The sequence below is a fragment of the Staurois parvus genome, unplaced genomic scaffold (genome assembly GCF_062004578.1).
Source record: "Staurois parvus isolate SC_StPar_1 unplaced genomic scaffold, SC_StPar_1.0 ptg000244l, whole genome shotgun sequence".
Classification (NCBI taxonomy): Eukaryota; Metazoa; Chordata; class Amphibia; order Anura; family Ranidae; genus Staurois; species Staurois parvus.
The window spans coordinates 2,782,962-2,805,055 of NW_028318040.1; the positions used below are offsets into that span (position 1 = coordinate 2,782,962).

Below are 22,094 nucleotides of genomic sequence, written 5' to 3' on the forward strand. Positions count from 1 at the left end.
GACTGCAGCTTAGCAGTTCTTAGATGTGATGGCTGTATTAGTTTTCTTTCTTCTATTTTCAGCTAGTGATCTGGGCAGTCTGTTGTTTTTCAAAAGAACAAGCTCTCTTGCGGCTGTATCAGTTACAGGAATGAGAAAAACCATTTACCACTGACAGTGATGCTTATAATGATCAGCTTTTATTTATGTAAATCGTTTTTCCCAAAAGGAACAAAACAATTTGCTGTGTCTGCTTATAAATTGTAAGCTGGAGTTTGGCTTCAATTGGTTAGTGTATCTAAATCTGCTACTACATCTAACACTCTCCTCCCACCAGATTGACAATGCTGCTGTCCAAAGGTTCCCCCTGTGCTCCTTCATCCAGAGTGGGGACACTCTTACTCTAGATTCCCATCTATGCAGGTTGCGTTTGAGCTGCTTTTGAATTGCGTTTTTGCTGCGTTTTGCATTTTTAAAAAATGTTTTCATTGCTAGGCAGATTTAAAAACGCAAAACGCATCAAAAACGCAATACATGCATTTCCATTGAAGTCTATAGAAACAAAAACGCAACTTTTTGCATTAAAAAAAGTCCCTGCCCCTTTCCAAAAAACACACTGGGTGAAAAAGCACAGGTATGAACATGGCCCATAGGAAATCATGTTAAATGAACTGTACTGCATTTCTGCAAAATGCAAAACGCAGCAGAAAACTCTTAGGTGTGAACCTACGGTAATATAGGAGGTGTGTTACTTGCCAGATTATCAGGTGAAAACAGAGGAAAGAGAGCCAAAGAAAAGAAAACTAATGCAGCCACCATATCTAATGACTGGTAAGCTGCAATATATACATTTTTTGGCTTTGCATTTAATTTCCCTTTAACATTCTGTGAACTCTGTACTGAATGCACTCTACAAGTTTTGCTGTACACATTGCTTAACAAGAAAAGAAAACGGGGCTGAAGGTGAAGAATTTTGTTTTTGCTTTGTGTTCTATTGCTACAAGCCTTGTGTGCCTGTCAACAATAGTACACCAATAAAATACACATTACTATAGTTAACCTGAAAACACACACATTCCAAAGGGGTAGCCAGGAAAAGCCAAGTAAATATTTGGGGTATACAGCTAGCCAAAATCTACTGGTTACGGCTAGGATTGTTATTTATGTATAGTGACAACTGTAAGTACTTCGTGTCCAGACACAACCTGCCTGAATGACTTAGGCTGGCCATACATTATACAATTTTAACGAGAATTTTGCTTTAGATTTACCAAAAACCATATAATATGAGGTCAAACCTAACACTTTCAATTGTACCCAATTAGGTAGGCCCTTGTACTACATAGTTGAAGGTAAATCTAAAGGAAATTGGACAGAAAATGGTATAGTGTATGGCCAGCCTTAGCACTGAAATTCAAAGAAATCCAACATTTTGCTTACAATAAGTTTGACTCTCACATAGATTTGCAAATATATGCTACTAACACCTCTACTTTTAATTTTTAATATATAGTGTAAGGAGTGCTGGCCTTTTCATTATTTGGATTTGAGCGGTACCTCCATTGGCCATGCACCTTACTATATTTACTCTGGATGGTAGTGCTGGACAGGATATTGGGCATCAAATACTGTATGTCTGCCTTTGTTCATCACATTACATGGTGGACTGGTGGGACCAGTAGTTCACAAAAGAAAAATAACTTTGTTGTTAGCTCACATGAATTTCTGGTAAGATCACTAAATATTTTCTGTACTTGCTGACATGGTTTTGGCCTGAAAAAAGAAAACCAATGCATCAACCACATCTAAGGACTGGTAAGCTGCAATACATCACATTGTTGTCCTTGGGTTTAGATACACCTGTAACTGGTGACCTATTAACTGCTTCCCGTCTGCCCTATAGCAGAAATACTGCTACAGGGTGGCTTGGGGGCACAAAATCACGTGTATATATACATGATTTTGCATTTCCAGGTAGAAGGTGCGCGCGAGCGCCCTACCCGCGCCGCCGTTCACGGCTGTCAATCACGGGATCCCGGACGGTTGATTTCCAATGATCTCTGACGGAGAAGAGAACTGTTTTGTTTACTAACAGTTCTCCTCCGTCAGCTTGGGCACACTGTTTTGGATGGCTGTGCACTGCACAGCACAGCCATCCAAAGCGGCGTGCTTACAGTGAAGCACACGGACACAGCTCCCTAGTAAACCACTCCCAGCACACAGTTAACCCTTTGATCACCCCTCATGTTAACCCCTTCCTGCCCAGTGCCATTAGTACAGTGTCAGTGCTTTTTTTTTAGCACTGATCACTGTATTGTTGTCACTGGGGATGTCAGTGACACCAAGTCAGTTCCCCCCAGTGTCAGAATGCCCGCAGCAGTCCCGCTAGAAGCCACCAATAGCTGCCATTACTAGTAAAAATAATTTACAAATGGCGGCAGATGCTGGAAATTTTTTTAAACGCTATAACTTTCACGTAAACCAATTAATTTACACGTATTGGATTTTTTTTAGCAAAGACATGTAGCAGAATACATTTTGGCCAAAATTTATGAAGAAATTAGATTTTTTTACTGGACATGTTTAATAGCGAAAAATCAAAAATATTGTTCTTTTCTCAAAATTGTTGTTTTTTTTTTATAGCGCAAAAATATTAACGCAGAAGCGATCAAATACCACCGAAAGAAAGCTCAATTTGTTGGAAAAAAGGATGTAAATATAATTTGGGTACAGTGTTGCATGACCGTGCAATTGTCAGTTAAAGTAACGCAGCGCCCTAACGCAAAAAAAAAGCCTGGTCAGGAAGGGGGGTAAATCCTCAGGAGGGCAAAGGGTTAAAGTAGAACTGTTCTGCATCTGAGCTCCACAAAGCAGAAATGCCGTATAATTCATGTTTAATATTCAAAACAAACTCCTCCATCCATCCAGTCTCCATGCTTTATTTTGCTGAGAAAACATTTTGAAAAACACCCCCTGGCATTTCTGGTAGTGGCCATCTTGAGGGCAGATGATTCATGTAGCAGTTACGTCCTGGAATCTATCTGTCCTTAGCTCAGGCATTGGTTGAGCTGAGAACCCTCCCTTCCCTCCTGAAGATTCCCGGGATGTATGACATCATTTGCCTAGGCATGGAAACCAGAAACTAAATAAAGGAATCCAAAAAAAAGGTTAAAACAAGTAAATATGATATACTTTCCTATCTATTTACTAATGCTAGTAGCATAAGGATGAGAAATAGTGCATGTTGATTGAGAGAGTGAAGTTTCACTTTAAGGTTAGTGGCCTATTGGTTTCAATATGTTCCCAAGCCGGAGATGTGCCGCACAGTAAATGATAAACGTCAAGCACTGCAGGAGACTGGGAGCTGCTTCTTCAAGTCTGAGAAAGGCTATCAGAAGGAGTTCTAAGTGCAGAAATGTCTGATTCCTACTAATGGGCAAATGGAGCGAAAGATTTCTATCTACTTTAATGAAAGTTTAAAAAACTCTACAGTGGAAATAGGAGAATGCTTTTTTAACCAGTTGCCGACTGCAGGTAGCCGAATGACGGCTGCACTGCAAACGGCCAGTTCTGGGAGGCCATCATATGACATCCTCCCAGAACGCGCTCTCCAGAGCGCCCCCGGGGCCCGCACCCCGGCGATCTCTGTGATCGCTGTGTCCTACGGACACAGCTGATCATGTGATGTGGTAAAAGGACAATCACAGCGGCCTTTTACCACGTGATCAGCCGTGTACAATGACACGCTGATCACCGGGAAATGCAATTGCCGGTTCTCGGCTGCACATTCCTCATGCTGTCAGAGCGGCAGTTTTCAGAGCAGGGATCGGTACTGATCATCAGTGCCCTGATGATCGGTGCCCAGCAGTGCCACCCACCATTTCTGCCCACAAGTGCTCAGTAGTGTAGCCCACAAGTGCCCATCAGTGCCACCCACCTGTGCCCATCAGTGCCACCAGTCAGTGCAGCCCAGCAATGCCGCCAGTCAGTGCAGCCCAGCAGTTCCGCCTATCGCTGCTGCCTATCAGTGCCCATCTGTGCCGCCTATCAGTGCAGCCTCATCAACACACATCAGTGAAGGAGAAAAATTACCTGTTTGCAAAATTTTATAATAGAAACAAAGAAACCTTTTTTTTTAAAATTTTTTGCTTTTTTTGTTTATAGCGCAAAAATAAAACACCCAGCAGTGAGTAAATACCACCAAAAGACAGCTCTATTTGTGAGAAAAAAAATGATAAAAATGTCATATGAGTACAATGTTGCATGACCGTGCAATTGTCATTCAAAATGCGACAGCGCTGAAAGCTGAAAATTGGCCTGGTAAGGAAGGGGGTATAAGTACCCGGTAGGCAAGGGGTTAAACTTCACTAATCCTACAGGAAAACAACAGGCTCAGTTCACTAACTTACAAAGCTTGTCTTCTTGGCAACAACTATTACTTTCAGCTGGGTGGCTAATATTTTCATCACTCAGTGGTTATTGCTGCTAAAAATAATGGCGGTTATAGCAAATAATTATTACAGCTTAGTGCACGAAGCAGTTTTACACTGTAAGGTGGGGTAGCAGGTTCTGCTTGAACATATATCCTGGTTAAAGTTGAACTTCAGGTTAAGCAAATATTGTTAAAATACAAAAGCCAAGTGTATTCTTACTTAAATATTGGTGTGCTTTGCATATTTTGTCTAGATCTGGAAATTAATCCTGTAGGAATCTTTTCCTTTGTGCAGTTTTCTGCATTAAGACCAGTCATTGCTGCTCTCTTTCATTGTGCAGGAAGACTGGTCTTATATCCGCCCCTCTTCTAGTTTTCTGCAGTCAGCAGTGGGTGGTCCTGGCATGTCCCTGCCACACCCTTGCCCTCTGCATAGGCTGTGCAGCACAATGAATCTTTTATTATTTTTGCCATGTAGTATCTGGGTTTGCCATGGTATACCCTTTGTGGCTATTGAGTTATATACAGTGCTCAGCATAAATAAGTACACCCCAACAGATTTGTCAGAAATCCTTTACTTTCCTTTCAGAATCAACATTTTCTACGGGACACTAAACTACAAAATACTCACACAAATGCAGACCATTGATTGCAAACCATATTTGTTAATTTGCACACACAAAAAAGTATTTTTCCTAACAAATTCATTCAAGACCATGTTGCAAAAATGAATACACCCCCAATGAAAGTTCTAGGAGCAAAGCTAAATTATAGAGAACAAAATTCTAATTAACAAGAACTCAACTACAGGTAAGTCTAATTATTCACTAAACTGGAGTCTAGCAGACAGTTGATTATAAAAGGGCATTATGTATGCAGAAGCCATACATGGTTCGAATTCCGAACTATTTTTTGGAAACGTTGTTTCGCTCAGTAATCCGATGGTACCATCATTGATTTCGAAAATCGGCCGACCAAGTCATAAAGTTCACCCCATATAACATGCAAAACTTCTGTTCCTTCCTGGTCACGGCTCATGCGCATATTCTTTTTGGAAAAACGATCGTACAATTTGACCATCATTGAGTCAAAAATCGGTCGTTTTTCATGAACTTTCCAACATGCCTGATCACCGAAAAGGGAAGGAACCACGAAAATCAGCCAGTGTGTAATTGACTAACAGAGAGAAAATCGGCTGATTATTCTTAGGTTTTCGGACGAAAACAAAAAACCGATTTTTGACCCATGTATGGCCAACCTTAGTGTTACTAAGTCTCCGGTCACATCGGGTGCGATTTGGTATGTGATTTGCATGCCAGGCGACTTGCAAATCGTATGCCAAGTCGCACCCTATTGTCCGCTATTAGAGCGGTCATATCAATGCAGTTCTGATTTGGTCAGAGCCGCACCAATTTCTAAAGTAGTGCATGCACTACTTTTGTTGTGATTTGCATAGACATCTGTGTCAGATGCCTTGCAAATTGGAAGAAAATTGGCAGGTCACCTGATTTTAAATCGTGCAACTTCACTGTAAGTCACACAATTGACTATGATGTGATCAGGGTGTAAACCCACAATAATAAAATCAGTCTATATATGCAGTAAAGCATGCTTGTTATACTCACTGTGGAACCTAACGGGGTTAATCATCTGCACTGTGTAAAAAGGCCCTTTATTCCTGACTTCTTTACTCCTCCTCTTCTTCAAATGTCCATGTCTTACCTCCTGATAAGAGAGGCTGAACAGTAGCCATTCTGCACATGCTCAGGTTTAGTGTTTATTGCTAGAGAGGTTTTTTATTTCTTGGGAGAGTGCATGTGATCATCACAGAGCCAATCAGCATTGTCCAGACAGAGGTCAGGGGTTTTGCAACCTCCTAAAGCAGAAAGAAAACTCCTCCTACAAGCTTTAACCAGTGCTCAGCTGGACACTGATAGAAGTCACAAGACTGCTCTAACTGCTGATGAGAAAAGGTATTTAGCAGTTTATATTTCCTAAAATAATTGCATTTCCATTCTATCCATACTGTGGGAGACAAGATATAGTGAATGCAGGGTTCTGGGTTTAGTAACACTTTAACAAAGAAAACCCCTTCCAATTTCATGGTGTCAGCAATGGCACTACATGGAAGAGAAATGTCACAAGGCCTGAGAAAGAAAATAGTTTCTTTAGAAAGCTGAAGAATACAAGATCAGGAAAGCTTTACTTATCAGTCAGAATACTGTAGCAAAAGTGATACAAAAATTTAACAAAGATGGAACTGCAATTATCTCACAGAGACATCCAAGCCATCCACGGAAGTTAACACCTCGACAGGCTCGTCTTCTGATGAGAAAAGTTTAAGAAAATCGCCATGGAAGTTTACTGCAGTTAGCTAAAGAAGTAGAAAGACAAACTGGGGTGATTGTCTTCTGTGACACAATACGGTGCACACTGCAGAGGAACGGCATGCATGGGTGTTATCCGCGAAGAAAGCCTCTCCTAAAGCCCATGCACAAAAAAACTAGAATTTGCCAGGGCCCATGCTGAAAAAGAAAACAACTACTGGGACTCTGTACTCTGGAGTGATGAGACCAAGATAAATGTTTTTGGAACTGATGGCTTCAAAACTGGTTGGTGTTGCAAAGGTGAGGAGTACACAGAAAAATGCAAGGTGCCTACAGTGAAACATGGTGGTGGCAGTGTCCTTCTGTGGGGCTGCATGAGTGCTGCTGGTGTCAGAGAGCTGCATTTCATTGATGGTATCATGAATTCACAGATGTACTGCTCTATATTGAAAGAGAAGGTGCTAACATCACTCCATGCCATTGGTCATTGAGCACTTTTCCAACATAACAGTGATCTAAATCACACATCTAAGGCCACTGATGCATTATTGAAAAACAGGGTGGAAGTGATTCAAATGGCCAAGTATGTCTCTTGATCTGAACCCAATTCTGAAGAGACAAGTTGACCACCATTCTGTATCCAGGCTCTAAAAGAGGTTGTTCTTGAAGAATGGAAAAAGATGTTGTAATATGTCGCCAACTTGTTCATTCCATGCCTAGAAGACTTGGTGCTGTCCTTACAAATCATGGAGGTCATGCAAAATACTAGATGTAATAGTTTTTGTTGTGGGGTGTATTCATTTTTGCATCAACTAATTTGAGTAAAACTGAAAATTTTGTAATCCAAGTTATATTATTAACTTTACTTTCATGTAATGAGCAAAACAAATGTTCTATAAAACTCAGTTTTGTCAAAAAAATTTTAAATTGTCCTTGTGTTCATTGAGATATTGAAAAAAATCTTACTCTTCAGAAGGGGTGTACTCATTTATGCTGAGCACTGTATATATAATAAGTGTTTATGCCCAGAGTTCAACTTTAACACAGGGACAATAAATATTAAATGTTAGAGATGAATCAACTTCGGCAAATCTGTAGATTGGCCTGATCTTCTACCACAATTCCCTTTGGCACATTTAAATATACTGATTTTTTTTTTATGAACAAAAAAGGTACATTATGTCTTAAAAATGCAGACTATACTTTGTACTGTTATCAAACAATGGCTTGTCCAAAAATATCATGGCCAAAAAAAAAACCTTGCTTCCTTTCTCAAGACTGGTTTCACACTAGCAATTGTACATTGCAGTACAGATGTCACTTGATCTGAATGGCATAGCAGGGACCATCAGAGCAAACAAGACCTTGAAAAGGGCTTCTTACCTTTTGTCATTGGGATCCTTGAATTCAGGAATGTCCTTAGGAGTGGCTGTCAAGGTTTGTTAAGGCAAAAAATGTTTTGTCCACAACAGGAACTGCCCTCTTCAAGAACCCATCCTAGAATACTGCTAAGCAAAGAAGCTTGGGCATGATGAAGATCATTTTAAAGTGAGGGATCGTACATAGAAGGTCTTTGTTTGCCTGAGCATTCTAAAGGAGCACATTATAATTTGGTACGGGTAGACACAGGGTGCTCTTCTTTTAGATATGTGTACACTTTGTCAAGAAGGATAAAAAAGTATGTTTGAGAGTGGAAGAAATGTTTGTGGACTGGTCCTCCTCCTGCGAGTGCTCAGAATTGCCCTTTCTTTTGAAGGTCTCAGATTGCAGAGGCCACAAGGGCAGGGCTTGCTTGTGGCCTCTGCAATCTGAGACCTTCAAAAGAAAGGGCAAATAATTTTCCCAATAACTCAGACATAGCTGCCAAAAATTTCTCCTTGAATGAATGTGACGAGGTGGCTGCCCTGGATGGGGTGCCAGAGATGGATAGCAACTTAGTATGGGATAATGTTCTGACCTGGCAGAATCAAGGCCCTTAGGGCTGACATTGTAGAGTCCCTCTGAGCCATAAGCTGGACAAGAAGTGGCATAGCCCACAGATCCAGACCCCTTGTGCTTTTGATCCACCATGGGTTTTGAGGGATATCTCATAAGAGGTACTCAGGACCTTTACTACAGAGCAGGAAAGGTGTGCCTTCTATGCCCAGTCACTGTATGCAGAGGCGCCAAGTAAGAGTTGCTGGCAAAGTAAATGGTGCACATTCTCCCTGCCCATATTCCCGTGCTCCCTTTTTGGGGCACTAGTAATTCAAAAAAGCTGAGTGTCCATTGGCAGCAGTATTTTGAGAGGAAATAAATGATTTTTGGCCATTCTCTAGAGTGGGAAAAGTCAAACTTCGGCCCTCCAGCTCTTGCATGAAGCATGAGGAGACTTGTAGTTCCGCAACAGGTGGAAGGTCGAAGTTTTCCTACCCCTGCTGTAAAGGCGTTCAGGTGATACTGAAGAGCATAAGAGACAGAATCGGCAAAACAGGAGGCTTATACCTCAAGTATGCTGGTGCACTAAGATAAATACAATGGTGGCTCAAAGAGTCACACTTTTTTTAAAGCTATTTTTGTAAAAAAAACTTCCTAATATAAAAAAGCGAGCCATATATCAACCTCCAATGGATCTTGAATCCAATGGATCAATCCGTCTAACTTAGCTGGACTAAAATTTAATGATTAAGTTTTAGTAATGCTAATGAAAAGAAAATGGATAGCCTCCAACCTCAGAGGCTCTTGGTCCTTTTCAGTATATACACTTTACATTCCACACTAACTGGCCCTGGTGTTTTGTTTATACTCAGGGTGACCCCATAGCCTTAAACAAACACAGAGGGTGACAGCAGATGAGAAGTATGCAGTCCTCCTACACTCCTCCTTCTCTTGAATTCACACCCAGCTTTATAATCAGGCTGGCCATAAAACAGTTCTTAGATTGTTTTACTTCACATAATGATTTAATCTGAACTGCTACTATTCTGGCAAAGACCACCACCAGCAACTGTCAGCTCCCAACTTTCCATCAACACTTTTATTGCCAAAATATTTCATCAAAATATATGCCTTTGTTACACCTCCATTTCCTTTGTCATCATTTTATAAAATGCAGGGAGACCAAATCCCATTATGAGCAAAGTAAGAAAATAAAGATGTCCATCTGACCAGTACTGGTATCACTAGGTTTCCTTTACATTCAATCATATATTGGGTGGATTCTAAAGCTGGCCATATGTCTTTCTTTTCCCTGTTCAGCCTGTGGATTAAATGGGAGAAAAAAAAAAACAAATTTCTCAATCCATGCTATACGAAGGCCCCTGCTGTGCTATTGTATTCTGTAGCCACTATTGGCGGCTGTCAGAAAACTTGGTGGCTGTATTTGACCTGATGCAGTTTCTGTTTGGCCGATCTTTTTTCAATTTTCAATCAAAGGATATTGTGCACGAGGGGGGGACTAATAGGGCAAATTTCTGCACTACCTGCATACAGGCAGTTGCCAAGTTATGAACATTTGAGTTATGAACGACTCATACTTATGAATGGAGAGAGAAACAGGAAGTGAAAGGAAATAACCCCTAGGAAGGGAAATTCGCTCCTGTAAGAGTTATCATGGGAAAAAAGTGTCTCCACTGAAGGTTCATCACCAATCCTTGTGTCCACCACAACCCAAAATGTGCAAAATCCAATTGTCACAGGGACAGAAAGTGAGGCGGAATCTTCTGAACAGGGGCACAGACAGTAAAACAAACATTACAGGAGTGTTAACCCTTCCATATGCTATCCAAAAAACTAAAAAATAATTTTTTGGGCTGAAGCTACACTTAAAAAAATGTACCTGTTCCAACTTACATACAAATTCAACTTAAGAACAAACCTACAGACCCTATTGTGTTTGTAACCTGGGGACCACCTGTATAGCTTGTGTGGGCTTCCTCTGGGTACTCTGGTTTCCTGCCACGCTCCAAACATATGCTGGTAGGCTATTTGGCACTAGTATGTGTATGTAGGCATGTGAGTTAAAGTGGAATATACTCACCTTGAATTCATTGATACACCGTCCCCAGAATTCTTCAGGCAGCTGGCTTCTGGGTCTTGAGCACCAGCCACTGTCATTGGCCGCACATGCTCGGGAGATCTGTCAAATTCAGCATTGCTGAACTTGTGCACAGCTTTAATGCAGAAGAGACAAATTATGTGTCTTCTGCATTAAAAATCCTGTCTATCTGCCAATTTTTAATACTAAGCCTAAAGTTCCACTTTCAGTCCTCATGCACACTTGACGTTTTTACAGCGGCTGTTTTTGGCTTTTGCCATTTTTTTTTACAACTAGTAAACCCCCCAGCATGTTATCCTATGTATCCATGCACACATAGACTGTAATAAACGTTTTTTGGCTGGGACGTTTTTTGCCTGGAAAAAAACCCCAGGACTAGTGGGTTTCTAGAGGGATTTTTTAGCTGTAAAACACTCTTAACGCTAAAAAATGCGGTAAAACACCGCAAACCGGCATTTTTGGACTTTTTTTGACAAAAAAAATGGGGGGGGGGGGGAAACGCTAAAAACCGCAAACGCGGGAAAACACCATTAAACGCGGCTAAACGCTAATGCAAAAACGCTAAAAAAAGCTGAAAAGCTCACATTTTTAACGTGACTTTACACAGCTAATGTTACCAGCGTTATCAAAACGTCCAATGTGTATGGAGACTAAGGCCTCACATACACATCACGTTTTTACCGCTGCCGTTTTGGGCATCAGGTGTTTTTATTATAGCCAGCAAACTCCCCAGCATGCTATCCTATGTGTCCATGCACACATAGGCTTCTATCAGTGTTTTTTGGCTGGGGCATTTTTAGGCTGGAACGAAAACCCAGAACAACGCTGAAAAACGTCACAAAACGTGGCTATCCGGTGTTTGAGTTTTGAGCCTCAAAATGCTAAAAAAATGCAATCAAACTTGTGTTTTTAACGTAGCTTTCTACAGCTAATGCTACTGGCGTCCAATTATTATTATTATTATACAGTATTTATATAGCACCAAAAGGTTTGCTCAGCGCTGTACATTATAGTGGGGGATAGAACATGAGACAATACAGTAACAAAATAATCCATGAGGGGTTCGAGGGCCCTGCTCTTTCGAGCTTACGTCCAATATGCATGAAGCTTAAATCGGCCAGCCATGAATCGAAATTCAGCCAGTTTAGCAGAGTCCGACCGAGATTCAATTCATGTATGGGCAGGCTGGTTGTGTCCAAGTTGATCCACCAATCGACTAGGGTACAATCAGCCTGCTGGATTATTTTACATTCGATCACTGCCAGCAGCGATAGCCACTAGCAGTAATCATTATGTTCTGGCAGCTATAAGAAAATCGTGCAAATGATCGTCTGGTTTTTCTCGATCTTTCTCAGCAAGTTGAACCCGAGGATGGTACTAATTGTACGAAAATTCTCCAATGACAAAGGATTATTTTTTGTCTGATATAGAAATATTGCAGCGTAGATTATTTATTGTTCTTATTGTTTATTGTTTCTGATCATGCGCAACCTTTTGTATCAAATTTTTCTAATTGGAAAACAGTACGCATTAACCGAAAATCATTAGCTCTGTTCACGTACAAGAAAAATGTAGTTTGTCCCTTCAGAAATTTTCACTTGGAAAGTCTGCAAAATATATTCCCATGGGCAACAAGTTTAAAAGGCTAAAAATCAAACCTATGTGGCTTACGGCCAAAGTTAAAAAAGCTATAGATAATAAGAAAAGAGCTTTTATTAAATATAAAAATGAAGGTACGCTATCATTGTTTAAACATTACAAAGAATATAACAGAATATGCAAAAAGGAAATCAAGGCCGCAAAAATTGAAAACGAACGACAGATTGCAAAAGATAGGAGGACCAACCCCCAAAAATGATTCATTTTTGGTTGAACTGGATGGACTTTTGTCTTTTTCAGCCAGACTAACTATGTAACTATGAATCGGGCGTCGAAAGTTGAAAGATCTAAATGAAAATCAAACAATCGCTCCACGTACAAAGTTTTTCTTTCGATTTTGTCATAGTGTGTACCCCACTTTGGGGATCTTAGATTGTATGCTTCAAGGCAGGGACTGATACAATACATGTAAAGCGCTACCTAAAATTGTCACTATATTATTATTATTATACAGGACTTATATAGCGCCAACAGTTTGCTCAGCGCTTTACAATAAACCGGGAGACAATACAGCAACAATACAGTTCAATACAAGAGGGTTAGGAGGGCCCTGCTCCTTGGAGCTTACAATCTAATTCGTTTATTGGCCTATTTGTCATCCGAAAGAATAATCAGCCGATTTTCGCACTGTTAGTGAGGCATCGGCCGATTTTCACGGTTCCTCCTCATTTCTTTTATCGGTCATGCTGGAAAAAGTGTGAAAAAAACGGCCGATTTTCGCAATCATTGGTGGCAACATCGGTTTACAGAATGACCGATGTTTCGTTTTTCGGATGAACAATCGGCCAATAAACGAACCGTCTATGACCTGCATAAGAGATATAAATGTCGGTAATCAATAAATCATATGAAGACATCTGGCAGTATGATTGGGCATTTTTTTTTATATTACTATACAACATCAGAGCTAAAGGAGGGACAGCTGTGAAGCAAAGAGGGGTAGGCGGACTGTGGGAAGCACTGTGGTGCCTCCTTTGTTCCATCTGTTACTCTTATCTCTTGTTTTGGGATCATAAATATTAGTAAACATTAATCATATTGGCAGGAAAGACATATTTATCTGATCTCTAATATAGAATGAAAACCATTATCCTGACAGATCACAGCTCTGAAGCTGGAAGGTGTAGTTCTTCCCTTGCGTCACATTTGCTGCAGCCCTGTCTCACGCTGAGTATTCAGGTTCCTGTTCCAGTACAGAGCTGTGACTCCAGTCCAGGGTATACATGTCTTCTCTGACTGCTGATGTCACTGGAGGAACACCCATAGTATACTCTCCCCTCCTCCTCCTCCCTCCCTACTACTGCAGAAACAAGACAAGTGAGCTGATCTTTTCTTACAACCTTTTTTCTGCAACCAAAGGCCTGGCAGACACGGCAATCTTTATTTTATAACTATGCACTATGCAGACGCCTTCTACAATCACAGTACAATAAATGATGCAAAGATCTGTACTGTTACTGCTTTATAAACCTAATCTAAACTGCATAAAGGCAAAGGCCAGTCTTTCTCTTCTATTTGTAGGGCATATTTTACATGGCACACAAATGACACATGTCACAATGCTAAATGTCACATACTTTGAAATGTAGCCTGTTCAAGATGTCACCAGAATTCAGAGTTAATGTGTGTGCAAACAAGCTAGCATCTCTGCTGTATTAAACTGGATCTTCTCTACAGCGCAGGAACATTTAAGGCGGATTCACACCATTGCAGTACAAATGGTAAAAACGCACACTGAGCCCGGGTTCACATATATGTGGTTCGGTACATCGCATGTGAGTCACACAGGAGCCGCACCGCATTCCTGTGCAGATCACATGCAATCTGTGCGGTGCGATTGGAGCTATGCTCTAATCGCACCGCACTCGCACCAAAAAGGTGCAGGACCCTTTTTTTGGGTCCGCACTAGAATCATATGGCATGGGTATTCACTCATATGCGGTCCGATTCTTTCAAGGTATTAACATACACACCTGCAATGGTTCGCATGATCGGGGTGCAAATCTGATGCGGTGCGGAATAAGCACAGAAAACGCTGTGAATTCTGCATCACACCGCATCAGTGTGAACCAGGGCTAAAAGGACCTTCACCCTCCTTACACACTTTTTAAACATTTTCTTCCTCTTCTCCCTCCCATTACAAAATCAGAAATTACTTTTTCCCTCCTTCTAAATACCTTTGTTGGGGACCCAGATGTGCTGTTCTGGCTTCTCTGGGCAATAATGATTTATCCATCCTTCCCGAATCCTCCTGAGATACACAAGTCATCCACGCCAAGAGGCTTCAGGGCAATCTTGGGGACACTGCTCATGTGCTGGACAATCTTGTGTGCACTGCACATGCGCAGCGTCATGTCAGCGGGGGGGCCTGGGTGAAATAACACAGAAGAGACACCTGGCCCCTGATGATGTCAGTATAGAAGATAGCAATGCAGTACCTAGACTGTAGCATAATAGGGGAAGGTTATTCCAGACAACCATGGATTCGCTGGCTGTGTATGTTCTCTGAGGACTGCCAGGTGTAAAGGTAAGAAAAATAAACAAGAAAAATTAAAGGGTTAGTAAAGTTCTTCTTTAAAGCAGAACTCAAGTCAGATTTTTTTATTTTCCCATGCAGTACGGCTGTGCCCACACTGCATGGATTAACCACTTGTTTTGTCCAGGGGCCCAGGGAAAAGCTATACTTACCCCATCCTCCAATCCTGCTGAAAATCGGTCTCCCCCACGTTGAACGGTGAACTGTTCCTGCCTTCTTCATGTCCGGAGCCGGTCTTTGGGCATGATGGTGTCAGGAACAGCTCATTCAAGACCGCTAGCGTGCAGGGGGGGTTGAGAGCAGCAAGGACCGGTCTTGCATTTAGAGGATCTGTTGATTAAGTAAGTATATCTCAGCTTTACAAACCCTAGAAAAAATTTGAATTTAACACATGCAGTCCAGGCACAGCCCCAACTGCATGGGAAAATATAATTTTTGACTGGATTTCTTTAAAGGGATTCTAAAAGCTCAATTTTTTTTCTTTAAAATAATAAACACATAATACTTACCTGCTCTGTGCAGTGACTTTGCACAAAGCAGCCCCAATCTTACTCTTCTCGAATCCCCCACTGGAGCTTCTGGCCCCTTCTCCCTGATGAATTCCCCAAGAGCAAGCTGCTTGCTCTGCGGGTACTCATCCATGCTCAATCCCGAGCCGGCTCTGTGTGTCTATGGGATACACAAAGCGTGGCTCAGTCCTGCCACCAACTCCCTCCTAACTGGCTTTGATTGACAGAGGCAGGAGCAAATGGCTTCTGCTGCTGTGTCTCAGCCAATAAGAGAAAGAGACCCAACAGAGCCTCTGCTCTCGAGCACATCGCTGGATTGCAATGAGGCTCAGGTGAGTTTTGGGGGGGTTAGGGGTGAGCTGCATGCTCATAGAATGCATGATGGTAAAAAACCGTCAGCCTTTAGAATCGTTTTATGTGTGGATTAGGAGAAAAACAATTCAAAGGAGAGAGGGACAGAAACTGTCAGACGAACATTACCTGCAGTGTTTAAGTATTCCAATAGCCAGTACTAGCGGCTGTCAGAATAGAATAGCCTGGCAGAGGCTATTTGTCCATGAATGCTGTTGGTGTGGATGGAGAATTCTTTTACTGTACGGCCAGTTTAAAGAGAATGTAACCCCATCATATTCCTGATATGTGACTGCTGTACAGTGTACTTTGAAAATGTATTCTGCTCTGTTTGTATTGCGTCCTTTGTGTGAAATCTCTAGTGTTCCTGTTTTCCTGGTAAAAACTGACCAAACTAGGCATGAGAGCACAGCGTGGTCAGTTTTCTAGCTGTGCTGGAAACTCAACATGCTCTTCTCCAATCATCAGACTTGTCCGGGCACACCGCGCCCACACACACAAACACAGCCAATCACTGGGAAGACCAATGTACAGTCATTTGTCCTCTCCGAGATCGTTCGGCAGCTGAGAATAGAGGGTATGTGATCACTTATGAAAAATGGATAAAGGTATTTATAATGTTTTTATATGTGTACATATAGGTTTTCCCTTTCATTTCTATTTTAAACCGAATGGGTTGTTTTACAAGGTGAGGATTCATATATACTTTAAAGTGTTACTAAGCCGAGGACCCTGCATTCTCTCTATCTGGTCTCCCGCAGTACACAGAACGTGGAATTGCAATTAGTTTTGTAAATATAAACTGCTAACTACCTTTTGCCATCAGCAGTTAGAGCAGTCTTGTGACTTCTATCAGTGTCCAGCCGAACACTGGTTAAAGTGGTAGTAAACTCGTTTTTTAATTTTACCTACAGGTAAGCTTACAATAAAGCTTTCCTGTAGGTAAGATGAATATCTTTTAAATATGCACCGTTTAGGAGATATTCACTCTTTCCTAAAGCAAGCACATGCGCTCTGAAGGAACGGCATACACATGCCATTCCGCAGAGCTGTGTGCCGTGACCCAGAACTCCTGCACACATGCGCATGAGTGACGTCATCGTGGCCCGACCTGTCAGACAGCTGGAGATCATGAACCCGGAAGAAGGACCAAGTGAAGATGGAAGCCTCTGCAGCGGTAACAGTGCGCCACTGGAGGGCTTAGTTTTAAGGTAAGTTTTACATAATGTGCTAGCATGCGACACATTGTGAAATTACCTTGCAGTTTACTACCGCTTTAAAGCTTGTGGGAGTTTCCATTTTGCTCTAGGAGGATGAAAAACCATGACCTCTGTTTGCACAGTGCTTATTGGCCCCGTGCTGATCACATGCACTCTCCCAAGAAAAAAAAACCTCAATGCACACCAAACTGAGCATGTGCAGAGTGACTCCACATGATATGTCTTATTATTATTATTATCCAGTATTTATAAAGCACCAATAGTTCGCTCAGCGCTGTACATTACAAATCAAGAGATAAGGGGACACTGGAAGTGTCAGGTACCGCCCGCGGAATCTCTAGTGCTCCACAGAACGGGATTCCCCAGGACGCGGAGTCTAAGTCCCAGTCTGCCTTTTCACCAGAGCCCCTGATGGTGGGGATGGACTTGGTGCAAGACTGAAACCAGGTCGCGACCCCTGAGTGCACCCAACTGTGGTAGAGGGGTCCCGCCGAGGGTACGTGCCGGGGGGGGGTGAGCCTGCTGTGAAGAGGCTGACAAGTCCAGGTCCCGAGCGAGATGGATGGATGACAGTCAAGGATGAGCGTAGTCAGACTAGCCGGGTCGGTAGCGGTGGAGGCAGGTAGGTACTAAACAGTAGACAGAGAGCAGCCGGGTCACGAGCCAAGGTTCAGCAATGGGAGGTCCAATAGTAATATAACAACAGGCAGGAGAGTAGTCAGGGATGAGCCGGGGGTCAGAGCAGGAGAAGGTCAACACAAATCAGGACAAGCAGGATCGGCAACAGGAACACACTTCAGAACACGGGTACAGGAACTAGACCTTGCGGCAACCTAGTCACTGTCTGGCCAGTTTAAATAGTGTGCCCTGCACCGTCATTGGTGCAATTGCCGCCGCCGCTGCCCAGGTCCTAGTGCCTGCACATTAGTGCACCTAGGCAATCTGCGTATGAGCAGACCTGTGCGCCGCTGCGAGACGCGCAGTCCCTGACAGGAAGAAGGGGAAGATCAGAGATGTCAGGATCAAACAGCATTTTTACACAATGCATAGGATTAACCCCTTAGGTCCCACAGTGAGTATAACAAGCATACTGTACTGCATATACAGACTGATTTTACTGTTGTGGGTTTAGTAACACTTTAGGTGTGAAATAGCACACCTATGTGATATGGTACTGTGCAGTAACACAGGCATTGCATTGTTTTAAGCAAGCAATGTGCAGTAAAGCATGCATTTGTGTGTTATACTGAACACTGCAAGTTTAAAACACCATTATGTGGTGTTTTGTTGGGCGATTCAATTTCAATGGCACCTTACTGCACCTCAATGCATGCTGGCCTCAGCACCACATAGTAGTGCAGTGTGTTGATAAAAAATGATGTGTGTTGGCAACCCGTTAAAAAGTAGGCTGCTGCAACGCACGCTAACATGCAAAATATTACACTATAATGTACACATTTTGAAGGGGGCCTTAAACCACACTAAACTGAAAAGAGCATAGATTTAAACCAGGCAAATAGGAAAGAACTGGATTTCTAATGGTAATTAATGGAACTGATTTTAATGCAGTAATATTCATGCTCTATGGCAGGGAAAAGGATACAGTAGGTGTGAATAAACTCTTAGCATAGAGTATAAGATCCTGGTTCTATAGGTACTTTTATATGCCTTTGACTACGTTCTCACTTCTGTGTTTTTCCTGAGGTGCTGTTGCACTGTGGTGTGTTTTATACAGCCTACCATTTATTGCAGTGACAGTTGCATTTTAATTCAACATACCAAAACCTGCATGCCATGAAATCATTTTGGGGTTGCCTTATTAACACCTTCCTGCCCAGGCTATAGCAGATTGATGGCCGGGCGGAACACTGTTGTGACTGGGCGTCATATGACGTCCTGTCTAAACGAGCCGCGCAGCAGCGCCATCTGTCACCGTCTGTGTCCACGGGACACAGCCGATGACATATCATTACACCAGCCCGTTGCCAGTGTCATGTGACCGCTGTGACCAATCACATGTCAATTGTATACAATGGAAAAAATCCAAAATTAATTATTATTATTTTCACCAAAGAAATGTAGTAGAATAAATTTTGACCTAAATTTATCAAGAAATGTTATTTATTTGCAAAATTTTATAACAGAAATGAAGAAAAGTGCATTTTTTTTCAAAAGTTTCAGGTGTTTTTTGTTTAGCAAAAAATAAAAAAATTCAGTGGTGATTAAATACCACCAAAAGAAAGTTCTATTTGTGTGAAAAAAATTATAAAAATGTCATATGGGTACAGTGTTGCATGACCGCGCAATTGTCATTCACAGTGCAACAGCGCTGAAAGCTGAAATTTGACCTGGGCAGGAAGGGGGTATAAGTGCCTTGTATTGAAGTGGTTAAGTGTCAAAACATTTTTTTTCTCCTTTTCTCAATAAACACCGCATAGAGCTTCACAATGCTAGTGACAAAATAGCCAAGAAGCTAAAAGTTACACAATTTTTTCTGAACTGACATACTACAAAATTTGTTACTTTAGCCTGCGTTCACATATATGTGGTGCTGCGGTACATCGCATATGTTTCACACAGGAACCTCACTGCATTCCTGTGCAAATCACATACGATTTGTGTGTGGTGCGATTGGAGCCATACGTTTTGTATGGTTCTAATCGCACTGCACCCGCACCAAAAAGGTGCAGGACCCTTTTTTGGGTCCACAATAGAATCGGATCGCATGGGTATTCACACCTACGCAATCTGATTCTGCACATCGCACCACGTTTTGCGGACCAATTTCGGGGTGTTAACATACACACCCGCAGTGGATCGCATGAACGGGGTGCAATCCTGATACGGTGCGGAATTCGCACAGAAAACGCTGAGAATTCCGCACCGCATCAGTGTGAACCCAGGCTAAATGTGCATATAGTAAATTCATCTGATCCCAGCACACTGAATTAAAAACCCTTGTTAATTGCAAATATAACAAAGTACAGTAATTAAAGTACCATATTTATTAGAGTGGCTCCACACTGCGCTAGTGCGGTCCTGCTACTCTTTTGGGCAAGTTTCATGCGGGTTAGCTGCGTTTTCCCATAGACTTCTATGATGTTCTACAGTTTTGGTGCGGTTTCAGAAAGCACACCAAAGATGCAGCATGCAGGAGTTTTGGTGCGCAATCTGAAACCTCAGAATTCTATGGGAAAGCCTGCATGAAAACCGTGCATTAGCTGCACTTTAGCAAAAGTGCAGCAGGGCAGTGAGAATCCACCCAGACATGTCCATACTTACCTGCTCTGTGTAAAGGTTTTGCACAGAGCAGCCCAGATCCTCCTTTTCTTGTGGCCCCTGCCTGTACTCCTGGCCCCTCCCTCCTGTTGGGTGCCCCCACAGCAAGCAGCTTGCTATAGGGACACCAAAGCAGGAGCGCTTCCGAGCCATGGCTCTGCGTGTCCATTCACACACAGAGGCATGGTATAGCCCTGCCCCTCCCTCTCCTGATTGGCTCACTGGTTGTGACTGACAGAAGTGAAGGCTAATGGCTCCCACTGTTGCTTCAGCCAATCAGGAGTGAGTGTTCCTGGAGAACCGAGGCTCTCATGGACATCACTGGATTAAAGGGGGCTCAGGTAAATGTTAGGGGGGCTGCTACACAGAAGGTTTTTTACCTTCATGCATCATCGAGAATGTATGAAGGAAAAACACAGTGAGCCTTTACAACCACTTTAAGGGAACTGACCCTTTTATATAGAGTATTTAAATAATCGTATTACTCATTCTTGTTTGTATCTTTTTATGGCAGCAAGGGTGACATTGGCAGTACATAAATGACCCCAAGAAACCACCTATCAAAAACAGCAGGAGTAAACAAAGACATGCAGGAATCCTGATTATACAGTAGATTTATATACTATAAGAAGGTGACAATAAGTTCCTTAGGTATTCCGAAGCACTTATGGCACAGGAAGATTTTCCATCTTGCAAATTTTTCCTATAAACAGTTCTTGATCCTCTAGGTAAAAAAAAAAAAGCAAAGGATCAGAAGCACTGTACATGTCCTGGTGTCAGTGTCAAGCAAAGATCTTGGTGGATTCTCCGCTAGTTCAAGTCATGCAAGGACAGGCTTATATCTTCCTGCCTGCTGTTCTCACGGAGATATCTTTTGCCAGCCTTAGAAGCCAGGGAATATGCTGTTCAATTAAGATCAAGAGAAAAGACTTCAAAGTGTTAGAAGTAAGTTGTCAGGGACATTGGCTACCTGGCTCCTGGGATTTGTTCAACCCACAATAACTTCTTTACGTATTTCACCAGTGTTGTTTTAAAGTAAATATTGTCTAAATATAGGAGTCAAGTGTAAACTTGGTGTGCTTTGTGTTATTTTTTCCTGATCTGTGCAGTAATCCAGAGGGAAACTTTATGTCTGTGCAGGAGCTTCCTGTAATTATCATTAAATTGGTTGTAAAGATCAGACATGAAATATGAACAAAGTATATCCCTCTGTAGTGTGTATTTGTCAAAATTAAGAGCACTAAGTGTCATTTCTGTCTGCTGCTGCTTTGTTCCTCTTCTATCAGCATGAATCACTTCTGACTAGTCTTCCTGACACCAAGAGAAAAATGGTGACGAGGAAAGAGCTCCAGCAGATTAACAGCATCAGCTCTGTTCCTGTGTGCTGTGTAGAGGGGGGATGTCCCTTCCCTCCCCTCCAATCAGCTCTCAGAGGTCCCCTCACTGAGCTTTGTAGAGTGTAATTTCAGCTCTCAGCCCCCTTTTTTCTGAACTCTCAAGCTTCATAAATTCAGTACAGGCATACCTCGGTGTACAAACGCCTCTGTTAACATAATTTTCGGTTTACAAATGAAAATCTATTGAAAGTAACGCTTCGGTTTATGAATTTTCTTTGCAATCTGAAGCAAGTTTCCCCAGAATGCATTGCGCCTGGGAGGTTTATAGTGCCGGTCCTGTGCCTTTAAAGTGCACTTTATAAAGAGTTTTGAACAGATAAGACTTTTTTTTTTACTTTTTTCTGACCTCCGGAACGGATTAATTGGTTT

At 42.1% G+C, this 22,094-nt stretch overlaps 1 protein-coding gene across 1 annotated transcript in view; it reads right to left on the reverse strand.

Annotated features, from left to right (window-relative positions):
• Nucleotides 1-22,094, reverse strand: part of TET2 (tet methylcytosine dioxygenase 2) — a 131,812-nt gene that overhangs the window by 78,371 nt on the left and 31,347 nt on the right. The window lies entirely within an intron of this gene.